Consider the following 13801-nt stretch of genomic DNA (forward strand, 5'->3'; position numbering starts at 1 on the left):
TTCTCACATGGCATATTTGTATGAGAATCTGTATGGCTCAGCCCAAAGAAACGTGGCTAATTATTAGTGGCAGAAAGAACACAAAGAGGTCAGAAATATATGCTGTGCCATCCAGTGTGTATTCCAGGCTGAAAGCATAGGGAGCAATAAGAATTTAACAAGGATAACTGTCCACAGCTCCATGATGAATGGTGCAGACTGTCAAATCATTCTCCATCCTACATGGTGATAGCTGAGTCTGCTTTCCAAGTCTTCATTCAGCAGACTTAAAAGGCACTTATCCACTGGGCTGATGTGGCACTATCAGTGAGACACCAAAGACATTAATCTGAAATTAGCTAGAAAGCCCTGGTGAAAGGAGAGGGTGAGGGAAAGAAAACTCACAAGTATGGCAGCTCTCAAGACACTGGACTCCTGGTGTTGGCCCAGGGTCAGCTGAACAGAATTGGGTTAAAAATCTTCATTCGCTACAGTCAAAAGACTTAGATGCTGTGAAACAACAGTTCCAAAAGCACAATCAAGAGTACTACCTCCCAAAATACCCTGTAAACGACAGGTTGGAAGAAAGACAGAAAATCATTTCAGAGATCCCGCTTTGCAGATGTATGCCATAATCAAGAGAAAACTACATAAGAAAAATTACTTGTTTTTTTCTATCTCTAAGTCATCTCCAGAAAGAAAGGATTGATGTTTAAGAGAAGTCTTCAGATTCACAGCCTTGAAGCCTTTCCTGGAATTAAATCCCTAAGTACCTACTAGAGCAAAACCTCTAAACTCTTTGAAAGTATAAAATGATGACACTTGCAGCTCTTCAGGCCTTCTGATGGACTATTTATTTGACATATTAAGTTTGATTTCTCGTTTTCCTATTTATTCTGGGTTTTCAAATTAGTCATGCCAGCATTTCCTGGCTCCATCTAAGTACCTTATTGGTTTTTTTGTTCCCTTTCCTCATGCTGCTGTAGGCTGTTGCAGCATCCCACACCAGGTTAACTGTGGGATCTAGTTCACTGGTTTTCCTTTAATCTTGACCTGTCTTGTGACAGAGTTTTTCACAACACATGGACCAAAAGAGACCCTTAAAAAGTCTCTTCTAGAGAACTAACTGAATTATGTATGAAAAAATAACAGTATCATGTTGGCCACTGACATTCAAACTGCTTTTTGGTATATCTGAAGTGCAGCTTTCAAAGAATACCACTCTTAGAATTCCAGGGTTGATCTCCATTCTTTCTCATGTGTCATATAGTGATTTGTTAAGTGAGATACTGTATTGGTCATGTTTGTATTGCAGTAATTCCACAGGCTGCACATAGACATCAAAGGCAGATATCAAAGGCAGAACACAACAGTACCTAAAAAAAAAAAAGTTCATATGATCATATAGAAATTTTATAGGAGGAGGAAATGTTTGGGTCAGGAAATCTTCTGGACGTTTTGCTTCCATAAGACAGGGAAGAGACCTTCCCAAAATAAGCAATAGCATATTATTCTAAGTTGGATGCAGTTTGCACATAATTAAGACCTTGCATTCTAACTTCAACAGCCCCAAAGAAAACAATCACACATTGCCTCAAAGCCTGAATTCAGTAGCAGGAAAATCTAAATATGCAAATTCAAGATTGCTTTGTTCAGTGCTATTGCTGCAAGGCTCTTGTCTATAATCTAGCAATTGCAATATTTGCCTACTACTATGAGCGATTCCTTATACAGCACCCTGTAGCTCAGACTGGTGCAAACAAACTTAAGTCTCTATGCCAGATTTTGAGATTTTGTCTTCAGATGCACATGCAATAATCCCTTTACATGTAAGGCAAACTCCTTCCAAAGGAAAAAATAAGAATTTTTTCAGAGGCTTGAATCTCAGTCTCTGTCAGCATTAACAAGAGTAAGGGAGAGAAAGAAACAGATAAAGTAACGTCACTAACTGTCTGTAATTAAAATTATAAAATATAAAATAAATAAAATAATAAAATTAAATATATTTGAGAAAGCTAATACTGTGAGGATGAAAGTTACAGTGCTTAATTTAAAATGTGTTAACACAGCTATTTCACACCTTGATGTTTTATAAGAGAATCACACTCAGCAAGATTTGTAGCTCTCCTTGGAAGGCTGTGAATCTGTAAATCAGGGTATAATTTGATCAATGGCTTAAAAACGTAGGGGTTTTCTTTCCACCCAAACTGTAGTTGTAAAATACCAACAACTTCTTTTCACTTGTGTTTTATAGAGTGCTGTTTCTGTGAGAAAACATGAGAGGACACAAATTTAAAAAAAAAAAAGTGAGCAGAGCTAAAAATAATTCATCATTAAGGTATCAAAACCAATACTTCTACAAAATGTACTTTTTAATTAAAAAAATGAGGAATCAAGGTTGACATTTAAGACAGAATAATCAGCATCTATGAACAGTGATTCATCAAAGCAGATCTCTATACAGCAGTCTTAAGAATAATTGAAATAAAATTAAAAGGATACCTTCATATAAAGTTTTATACCCTATTTTCTAAACAAAAGTGAAAATTTTGGCAAAAAAAATTCTAGAGGTATCTTGGAGAAGACAATTAGATATTTGCCTGAGGTTCCATTACTCAAAAGCGTACTACATTTTTGATTAGCAACTGATGGAAATATTTATTAAAAACGAGTCTTAATTGTAAATAATATTTTCAGAATTCATCTTCTACACATATTTACAGCAGACACACTTGTAGACTAAGTGCTGAGCATAACACATTCCTGAGGCATCTTTTCTTCACTGCTATTTTAATAGCAATTTAAATGTCCATTTTACTCCAGACTTCTTACTAAATTTCAGAAATAAACTCCCAAGTATCCATTTTTTTTCTGCATGCGAAAAATGCAAGAAGATTCACTTTTATCACTTGGTTTAAAAATTCATAAAATTGTTCTTCTTTGAAAAATCTGACTTTACAGGAAAATTACTAATCATTCTAATGTACAAGATAGTAGTGCACTGTGTAGGAAAGAAGGGAAAAAAAAATCAAACCAGAGGTAGAGGTCAACACCACTTAGCAGACCACATGCAAAGTAATGCTTCTCAAGGGGTACAACACAGGTGCAAAATATGATGTGACTAGACGGACGGACGTGTACTTTCTCATCTGCTATGTTCTTTCTATACAGCTCACATTTTTTCAAAGAAAGTTCAATAAATAAAAGCAGCCACACTTTAATCTTTCCCTCCAACTTCAGCTTCATGCTGAGAAGTGAGTATGTATAACCAAAGTTTTTGAAAGGTTGGACAAATGAACATCTCAGCAATGAACAGATGTTTCTGCTCATGCAGAAAATGAATTTACCACTAGCTACTCATCTTTGTCTCCTCCAGCTGCTCAGTAGTAAAGCTTGACCTGATAATATCTTATGTTCTTCCTTTGTAATATCCCTCAAGAACATCAAGAAAAGAAGGAAGAAGAACATTCCACTAAAAAAAAAAAAAGAAAGAAAAAGATCAAAGGTTTTTATTGCCTTTTGAGATGTGCTTCAGTAATTCTTGGCAAGACATTACTTTTTTGCTTGAACACTTTGGGATAAAGTTGAGTAAACTTTTGCTTAGCTCCTTGCATGTACTGGTTTTAAAAGTCTGTTTCCCCATAGGAAATAAAACTACTATCTTAAGATAAGAGTTCCCATAAGAATATTAAGTAGTTGACAAAAGTCATAAATAGCCTTTACAGGGCACCAAAAAGTTCAGGGCAAACAGTATTCATGTCTCATTCAACTGTGTACAAAAAGTGTTAGTCTCATCTGTGGACTTCTATAAACCATGAAAAAATGGTGGTGTCCTGCTAGGGTACAAACACACAGAAGACTGTCAGCTGTCAGCAGTACAATTCCGGAGTTGTTCTATGCCATGCATTCCCAGCAGGTGTGCAGTGAAATAACCTTGAAAAAGTAATGAAAAAAACCTGAAAAACAGGGATGGATGCTACAAAGGAACTACTAGATGGCAGTTCTAAGCCTAAAAAGGAGGAAAAATTCTGCCATTACAATTGATTCTGAAAGGAATTTTTGAGTTTCCCAGAAACATTGTCTTTTTCCTCATTTCTCCACTCTCAAAGACACTGAGAAATTTCCTCTGTTATGTTTCACAGATATCTTTTTTGCAATTCTCTCTCGGAAGAGGTAGCACTTTATAATAAAACAAACAAGCACAATTTGTATGCATTATTAATATAATAGGTAAGTATATTCAACTACCAAGATAAATAAAGAAGTTATGCTTATAATAAAAAAATCATAACACAGTATTGAATCCTGTTAAAATTAATAAAGACTTCAAGTTGTAAAATCAGTCTGGTATAGTTATAGGACATTCATCCTTCTTTCTTTACATGCTAAGATGATCCTTCTGGACTATAGGAATAGTCCAGAAAAGAGCATATATTCTTGAAAGAGAAAAGGGAAATTAAAATCTATAACTTCACTTCAAGAAAAACAATCCAAAACAAAACAATAAAAAACCAAACTAACCAAACAAGAATTTCATATATTTTCAACTGATTTCCAAAACATCTTTATATACCCATAGCTGAATTATTTCATCTAGATCCTATCTTGAATAAACTTTTATTGGAATTATTGAAAAAAAAAGGTCCTAAGATGTTCCAAATTAAGAGGTTATTGCCATCAATAACTTATTCACACAGAGTTTAAAATTCATACTGTTTCCAAAGCATTTAGTTTCGGATATATGTGGTACTACATATTTTCTCAGTTTGTGGTAGAAAAGCAGAGCTTCTACGGTTACCAAGAGACACTTATTTTTCTCACTTTATAAAATGAAAACTCTGCTAGTCAGAGTAGTTGCTGGAATTTAGCTCAAGTATCAATCTACTCTCCAATACAGTTACATTTGTGAGGAATTCACAAGAAAGTAGTTTTAAGGTACCAGGCATAGTTGTCGATTTTAGTTTTCTTTGGTGTACAAATATTTGAAAACTATATTCTTCAATAGCTATCATAAACACAACAATGAATTATACCTTTTTCCCCATCTGAGAAGCTCATTAATAAGGAAAATTCAAAATTTTGTAGTCAAGATCAAGCAATTACTCTCATAAACATCACCAGTTTGATGTTTCCCCTGGCAAACCATCAAATAGCCTTTTTTCTTTCAGGAAAAGCAGAATCAAATAGGCAAGCTCTGCATGAAATATGTGAATGAGAATTAGTTTATGAACTAACTCAGTCTAGACTGCAAATTTCATAAATATACTATACAATTCTCTTCAATCTCTCTGATTTTTGTACTGACAGACCTATCACACACACCCTGTACAATGACCAGTAAATATCTGTTGCTGCTCTGGCTCTCTATATGAGAGATTCCTCAAAGGCAGTGAAAATAACAAGTGTGTTGAATCAAAATAAGAATGTCTGTGCCATAAGAAGTATGCATTACTGAGTAAAAATAATTTTGTTCTTACAGTTTCCATTGGGAAGCTTTTTTTGACTGGCTGGTTTGTTGGTTTGATGGGGCTTTTTTGTGGATTAATATTTTCCTTTTTTTCTTTTTTACTTAAGGGAAAGAAAACAGCTTATCACCATGCAAATGGTAAAAGAATAAAACTGGTGAAGATGTATGCTTGTTGTGTAGCTGTTAGTCGCTTCTTATCCCCAATTCCCCCCACTAATTATATGAAAGACCATGGGACTACTTTATGAAAAGTAAGTTGTTTGGAGAGCTCTTGGCATGCCTCTAAACATGGCATTAATTAATGTATGGGGTGTTTTTTATTCTCTCAGATGAAGCAAAAAAAGTTATTTAGAATTCCAGACTTTTGCTAGCATCAGACTAAATTGCAGAACTACTTTCATGCCATCTTTTGTGCCTTGTACTCTGTGGTAATTGTAACCTTGGGTCACATTAGGCAGACTACATTCTGTATCTTTTAAGCTGAAAAACAATGAATAGAAAGAAAGACTCATAGATGGCTATATTACAAATTTTCCAACAGTGTAATTCCCACAGATTTTTGTGGGCAGATCTGTCATATTTAAAATTAAAAAAGATTAAGGCAAGATTTCATATTTAAATTTACAAAAAAAATCAAACAGGAATGCCACTGCAGCAGAGAGAATATTTGCTTTTCTGCTGGACAACATATTGAATATTGCAGTTATAGCTAAACATTGCCAGCACTGAGGCCATTTCCTAGCAAAATTCACTTTCCCATTCCCAGTCTTTTGTTACCTTGATTTCCTGATGCCAGGAGGACTGAGAGAATTTAGCAGAAAGAGTAATTCACACATATCTTTAGTATGAGTGTTCAGGGTAAACTCTACACAACATGGTAGCAATAACTGAAGCATGATTCATAGGAGAGTTATGCATATCATGCTGGAGCTGTGGTGTGGGTGACCAGAGTTTCCTTGGAACCTGACACAGCACGTGGAAAGGATTTGTATTTTTATGGTGTACTGGTTCCAGTAATTTTTGCACTGGCCAGGTGAATAATAAATAATGTCTGCAGAGAAGGGTTTCCTTCCAGTTGAGTAAGGGTTGGGGAGGGAGAGATTGGGTAACACCAAGTATGAGCAGCCACATTTGAAGCCCTTGTCTCTCTTGTACACTTTGTTATTGATATTGTAGCTGTTAATTTTCTTATCTCATTGCTGTTTCCAGTAAACTCTTCGTATCCCAATCTATGATTTTTACCTTTTGCATCTCCAATTCTCCTCTCCAGCCCACCACAGGGAAGGGAGAGGGAGATGAAGGGAACAGCACATGGTTTCAGAGTCAGCAATAATTTGGGGAATAACATTCCTAAACCACAATATATGGACACCTAAAAAAGAAAATTAAGTTAGAAATAAAATTGCATTTCTTAGTACAAGACATCCTTCCAAGCAAACTGTTCACAATTCTTCCTAATGAAGCAAAGTGAAAATTTTCCAGGATAGAAATCCATTTTAATTTAGGTGAAATGTACATTTTTGAGTTGAGTCTGTGGTTAGAAATTGTAGTTATTTAGCCAGATTGCAAGGCCTAAGCTCAGTGAAGTTACTTCAGCGAAGGACAGAGATAAAGGGGAGGAGACAGAAGATGATAGAAAGAGACAAGGACTGCTGTAAGGGCAAGTCAGCCTGACCTCAGAATTCTTTCTGATAAAAAGGAACTAGTGGTAAAAGTCACACGAAACCCATAAAAATGAATATTTATGAACCTATTGTGAAACTGTATGCATATGTATTTGAGAGGGGGATAAAAGGAGATCTGAAGTTCTCAGAGGTATGCATGCCTTTTGAGGAGAGTTTTCTCCGCATGTGTCCGGCGCCGTAAATAAACATACCGAGCTTTACAATTTTTATAAAGTTGTGAGGTTTCTTCTTTTCTCTGCAAAACACTAAGTATCTTAACAAATGGTCAGAGAGAGGATTGACATTAGCAATCACTTTAGCCTGCATGTGCCTGGACAGCTGTTCTAACACATTTTTAATATATTTACACATAGGGAAATAATCAAAATTAGTCTCACTTACAAAGAATTTACAGAGTGTGAACAGGATGAATGCACATGTGTATCTAATTCCCTTGTTGCTGCTGTTTTAATCTGCATTTTGCTATTTATTGGAGTCCGGGAAGAAGTGCATTTAATTCCTGAGACTCAGAAAGTGACTATCCCTATTTGGATTCCTGAAGGAAGAAATACTGTCAGAACACAAACCAGTAAGCATTACTACTTGAAGAAAAAAAAATTACATCTGTTCTATTGAGTACTGTCCATTTTAATTGATCTTATATAAAATAAAAATCTATTCCTGCAATACTACTTGCTTGATCTAAGGATTTATGCAGCATATCTGTAGCAAGTAAGAAACCCATCAAGTTAAAAATGAGGCACCTTTTCTTTGAGTAGATGATTCTACTAATGGATTTCTGATTTTCAGAGTGAAAAAGCCATCCTGAATGTTAATGTAATATAACATATTCATAGAAAAGTTCAGGTAGGAAGGGATGTTTAAAGATCATCTAGTTCCAACCTTCATGCCATAGACAGGGACACCATGCAGCGATTAGGTTGCTCAAACCCCATCTAGGCTCTAGACTTTGCAAATGGGGCATCTACAACTTCTCTGGGCAACCTGTACCAGTGTCTCACTACCTTCATTATAAAAAATTTCTTCCTGATGTCTACAGGCCCTGGATATAAAAAAAAAAAAGTCTCTCTCCATCTTTATTTTAAATCTCCTTTAAATAGTGAAAGGCCATAATAATATGTTTCTAAAATGTTCTCTTCAGGCTGAATGATTCTTCCAGTTCTCTCAGGTGCTCTTCTCAAGCAAAAAGACAGGTCCATGTCTTTCTTATGCTGGACACCCTGAGCTAGATGCAGCATTGCAGGTGGGGTCTCACCACAGCAAAGGAAGGGGTAGAATGACCTCCCCTGACCTGTTGGCCATGATGCTTTGGCTGGACCCTCAGATACAATCGGACTGAAACCACGTCTTGATGGCTCAGATCCAGTTTTCCATGTACCAGTATCTCCAAGTCCTTCTCTGCAGGGCTTCTCTCAATGCCTTAATTCCTCATCCTTTACTGATATTGGGGATTTTCTTATCTCAGCTGCAGCACCTTATATTTTGTTTTGCTGAAATTCATGAGACTATGAGATTAACATGAGCCCACACCTTAATCTTGTCAAGGTTCCTCTGGAAGGCATCCCTTCCTTCCAGTGAATCAACTGCACTACTTGCCTGATGTCATCTGCAAAACTTGCCAAGGGAGCACTCAGTGACATCATCCATATCCCAGAGAGCTACCAGCATTAAGTAGTGCTGGTCCCAGTATGGCTCTCTGAGGGACACCACTTTTAAACTATTTCCACTTGGACCCAGAGCCACTGACTCCTTGGATGTGAGGTTCCAGCCAATTCCTTATCCATCTAACAGTCCATCTGTCAAATCTTTCTCTCTCCAGTTTAGTAGCCAAAATGCTATGTGGGACTAAAGAAAAGGCTCTGCAAAAGTCTAGGTAGATTACATGGAAGTTATTACCTTGTCTGCTGATGCAGTCAGTCCATTGAAGATGCTACTTTATTAGCGATAAAATAAAAATGTGGACGATATTCCAGTTCCTAACACTCTTGTACCACTGGGGGTCTATTAAAGGCATAATAATGTTGAAGATAGAGAGAACACAAGTGTGCTGGTTTTGCATTGGAGCCAACCATGGAAATTATTTTTTCTGAGAGAAGCTTTTTAGATCGTCCTTTCTGCCTAGTAAAACCAATAGCTGGCTATCTCTGAGAATTGACAACTGATTAAACCATTAAGAAAACTAGATCTCCCTCTGTGAGATTCACATTTTAAAGCCTGGGAAAAGCTCGTTTCCTTACGGCCTGGGAACAGGTAAGAGGACATGGGTCCTATTAGGCCCCACTCTGCTGCGGCCCACGCAGCATGATGGAACCGGGCTAGGCCCCGGAGCCTGCCGGGCAGGGGAAGGGGAGGCCATTGGCCCCGGCGTGCTGCAGCTGAGCCCTAGCCTGGCTGATAAGATCCTAGCTGCTCCCGCTTCCTCCCAGTGCAGCTGCTGAAGGAACCTCCACTGCAAACAGCTCTGGGGCCAGCTGGGCAGCACTGAAGGCTGCTGGGTCGTCTTGCCAAGGGGCTGTCCCAGTGTGGCAGGAGATCATGCAGCTGACACCAGATGAACACAGCAACGGCCCGGCCCCTTCTCAGGGGGCCCACAAGGCCCTGGGAGCAGCCCCGGGTCTCCTGAGGTGACTGATACAGCCCCCCAGTGCGGCCTGAAAATCCATCACCATGAGTGCTCCAACCACCACCTTGTGGCAGACATCTTTTGTGAAAAATCTTTTCCTTGAGATTTTTCTCCCTTCTGAGAAGCTGTAGCCTCAGAGACAAATGTAAACAATAGTTATCTGCAGCTGTGGAATGTAACAGGTAGATCCGTGATTGGTCTCCTGTAGATGTTTAGATCTACTGACCAGTCACGGCAGAGCTAGCTCTCACTCTCTGTCCGAGCCAGCTGCCTTTGTTATCATTCTTTCTATTCTATTCTTAGCTTAGCAGCCTTCTGAATAAACCTTTTCCTTTCTACTTCTTTTTAGTATAGTTATAATGTAATACATATATATCATAAAATAATAAATCTAGCCTTCTGATCATAGAGTCAACATTCTCATTTCTCTCTTCACCTGAAAACCCCTGTGATCATGATCACACCACCTGGCAAAAATCATATGAACATAAGCAGTCCTGGGCAAGATTAATTGTTTTACAGCTCTTTCAGCACAGTAGAACTCCCCAAACAGATGAGACTTGCAGACACCAAGCCGCTCTTGAGTGAGAGAAAAGGACAAAGTGAAGACACATAGAGAAACAACATGAGGACATCACGATTAGCAGAGGAGTCAAGTCCCATATGGGAGGAGAATGAGGAGATGCCTTAATCTTAGGCTGAAATTCTTTTGGTAAGGCCATGGTGACAGACTGTGATACACTAGAATATCCCTTTAAATCATGAAAAAGCATGGGGAGGTGGAGTGCTCAAACTGTGGACACGGGCAAAAACATCCATACTGAGGCAAGCAGATGTTGAAGTAGTTGTGATCCAAATGAGAAGCTTGAACAGAGAGAGATAAGAGTGATGAAGACCCTATTTGCCCACGGAAAGAAGACCTCTGTTCCCAGAGATGAAGATGACCTCAGAAATAGATAAAGAGAACATTTACTTTTAATAGTTCATCCTTAAAATAGTACCCCCAAATTTGACATGGCCCATGAAAGCAGCTGTGGGAAGGCTGGAAAAGATAGGAGGAACTTCACAATTGGAGATTTCTGGGTGGCTGCTATTCGTGGAAATTGAGAGATCTGTTTCTTGTAGAGAAATCTCCATGGTACGACAAGAGAGACTCCTTTCCCTACAAGAACTGATGAAAGACTATTTTAGAGGTGGTAAACTGACAGACAATCCCAGGTTTTGTCTCGACGTTGTCAGTGGGAAAGAAAAGAGTGTGTGGGGGTGAAAAGTGTTCTGAAGGTTTTATTCCAATTATTATGTTTTTACTTCTGTTAATAAAGTTTTCCTTATACTCCTTAAAGTTTTGAGCCTGCTTTGCTCTTCTCCTAATCCTATCTTGCAGCAGAAAAGGAGTAAATAATTCTAGTGGGCGCATAGGCATTTGGCCAAAACTAAACCTGCTACAACAAGGATCAGTTGAAAGTGCTTCTGAAAACAAAAAGAGAAATTTGCAAGAGTATGAACATACAAGACTGGAAAATACATTTATTTTTACTACATATCAGACTTATCTTTTAGAATTATCTTAGAAGTATCCTAACACCAGATTTAGAATAATTCTGAATATGACTGTAGATTGCTGGAAAATGATAGCACATATGCCTAACAGCAGTTGCTACTTCATACCCACCTCATCTGCCTACCTTCATGTCTTGGACTTCTCACTGGTCTCCGTGCTGGGCTTAAGTATAAATGTTTAGATGTCCCCTCTTCTATTAATTCAACCTTTATTCTTGCTGCTGATCATGACCTGCTTATCATGGAGAAATATGGTTATGATACCTTCAGTATGCTAAACAATCACAACAATGTGAAACTTATTTCACACTTTTTGCATAATGCAACTTCTCTGCTTAATATGCCTTAAGTCCTATTTTTAATTAGAAAATCAAAATCTTCAATTTAAAATTTTTTGATTACTTCATATCTATAGGAAAAAAAAGTGATTTGCATGATATTTATCTCATCCAGAAATCAGAAAAGCAACTCATTGCACATGCAAACAAGCGAGCTTTGGCATAATAAATGAAATCACTGCACTAATGAAGTGCTGTGCCTGAGGTTCTTCATGTTTACAAATCTTGACAATCTAAGACTTTATTTTTCTTTGAAGGACAGAATTCTGTGTATTCATGTTGTTTTACAAGACCATATCACATTAAAGCATTTCATAAAAAACACATCTATATGTGTGCAGGACTTAAGACATGATGTCTTAACTTTATTAATATAGCCAGCTATATTTTTTGTTAACACTAGATTCATTAGTAACACAGATTTCATTATCATGAGAGATTATTTCTCAATAAAATATTGTCAAGTGTTTGAATCTGTAAAAATATTTATTGATGTGACACATCCTGACTTGCACACTCTATTTTTATCAGGGCTGCCATTTTAAGCTACTTGCAATGTGTATTGGAAGAGATTATCTTTTCCTAAATATCATTGAAGGCTTTTATGAGTATTAGAGAAATGAAGAAATATACGTGTGTGCTAGAATACATGTCAGTTTTGAAAATCTGTCCTATTTCTTTAGTGTTTCTCAGTAAAAATATTCCCAGCCTCAAAGAGAAAATTTTGCACAATAACACAGGTGGATTAAGAAACTGAACACAGAATTAGCCCAAATATGTGCTCCACAATCAAGCAAATCTCCTGGAAGCTCAGGTGTGGGTTGATGTCCAGCCCTGAAAAGGCACCTGCAAAATATGTCCTGGTTTGGTGGCTTTGCATATCTGATTTCCCTGTGACTTAGCTCACAACAGACTAGACTGGAACCATACAGTCTCAACATGCTACTCTTGGCAAAGAAACAGATCAAAAATTCCCATCTTTCTTGATCTCATCTCTCTTTCTGCCCATATGTTATTTTCTGTGCTTTTTTTCAGAAGGTTGTCTTTTAGCTTAGATCAGCCTAGTGATTCAGTTTTTACCGAAGACAGAAAAAACCTGCCAGCACAGCCAAGGAGATTGTGAAATCTTACAGAGGGATAAGAAGAAGAAGTAGGAGAAACTGTTTCATAAATTACTTCATAAACTACCTTGCTGTTAAATCCAGCACATCCTGAAGTACAGTCCAAGTAGAGAACACAAGAGAAGCAATACAGCAGCTAAGACAAACCTATCCAGGTCATCAATCAAAAGCATTTATAGTTCTGCTAAAGTATATTGCATGTGGCTGCAAAAAATAAGGAAGCATGACATTCTGGCATCTCAGGAGCTGAGTGAACAGACCTGGGACATAATGGCTTTCATTCACTTCTGGCTCAATGCTTTTCAAGACTACAGCCAAACAAGCAAACACAGGTAAAATAAAAGTAAATCCTCATACAACTGAAGCCAAACTCAAGTTTTTATAGAACTCAACAGGAGCATCAGAGGTATTTAAATCTTTTGCAATTTAGATGATACCATCATTTTCACAGCCTGGTAACATAAAGCTCTTCTCTTCCTACCATTAGAACAGCTTTTCGTGGACTGCTGAGCCCAAAGTGTGCAAGACTATAGCGAAAGGCTTTAAATAAAACAAAAAGCTGTTATTTTCTAAGCCCAAAAGAGCTGCTTTGTCTCTTTCCTCCTATTGCTGCTCAGAGAATGGTACAGACACCACTGGGATGTTTTCGACTCCAAAATGATAAAGTGAAAAAGCCAATATCCCCAAAAAGCCACCATTTTTTGTTTTGTATTTTTAGAAAATATAATTTTGCCTTGGTACACATTAAAAATCTTAATGGGAAGATTGAGTTGTCTACAAATTAATCAGCAATGACAGATGCCACAGTCTAATTATAGCACTGAAATGTGCAAAGGACTGTAATGAAAACTGATTACTATCCACATAATTTCTACAATTTTAATTATAATAAATACTTTAAATTACTAATTATATAAGTAAGTCACATTTGCCTACTCCATTTCTCATTATAAAATTTCTACAGCAATGGAGTTGCTATGCTATATTTTTGTTGCATTAGTTCACTTATTCCATTATGACCTATTTGA

Source organism: Melospiza melodia, chromosome 1, assembly GCF_035770615.1.
Source record: "Melospiza melodia melodia isolate bMelMel2 chromosome 1, bMelMel2.pri, whole genome shotgun sequence".
Taxonomy (NCBI): Eukaryota; Metazoa; Chordata; class Aves; order Passeriformes; family Passerellidae; genus Melospiza; species Melospiza melodia.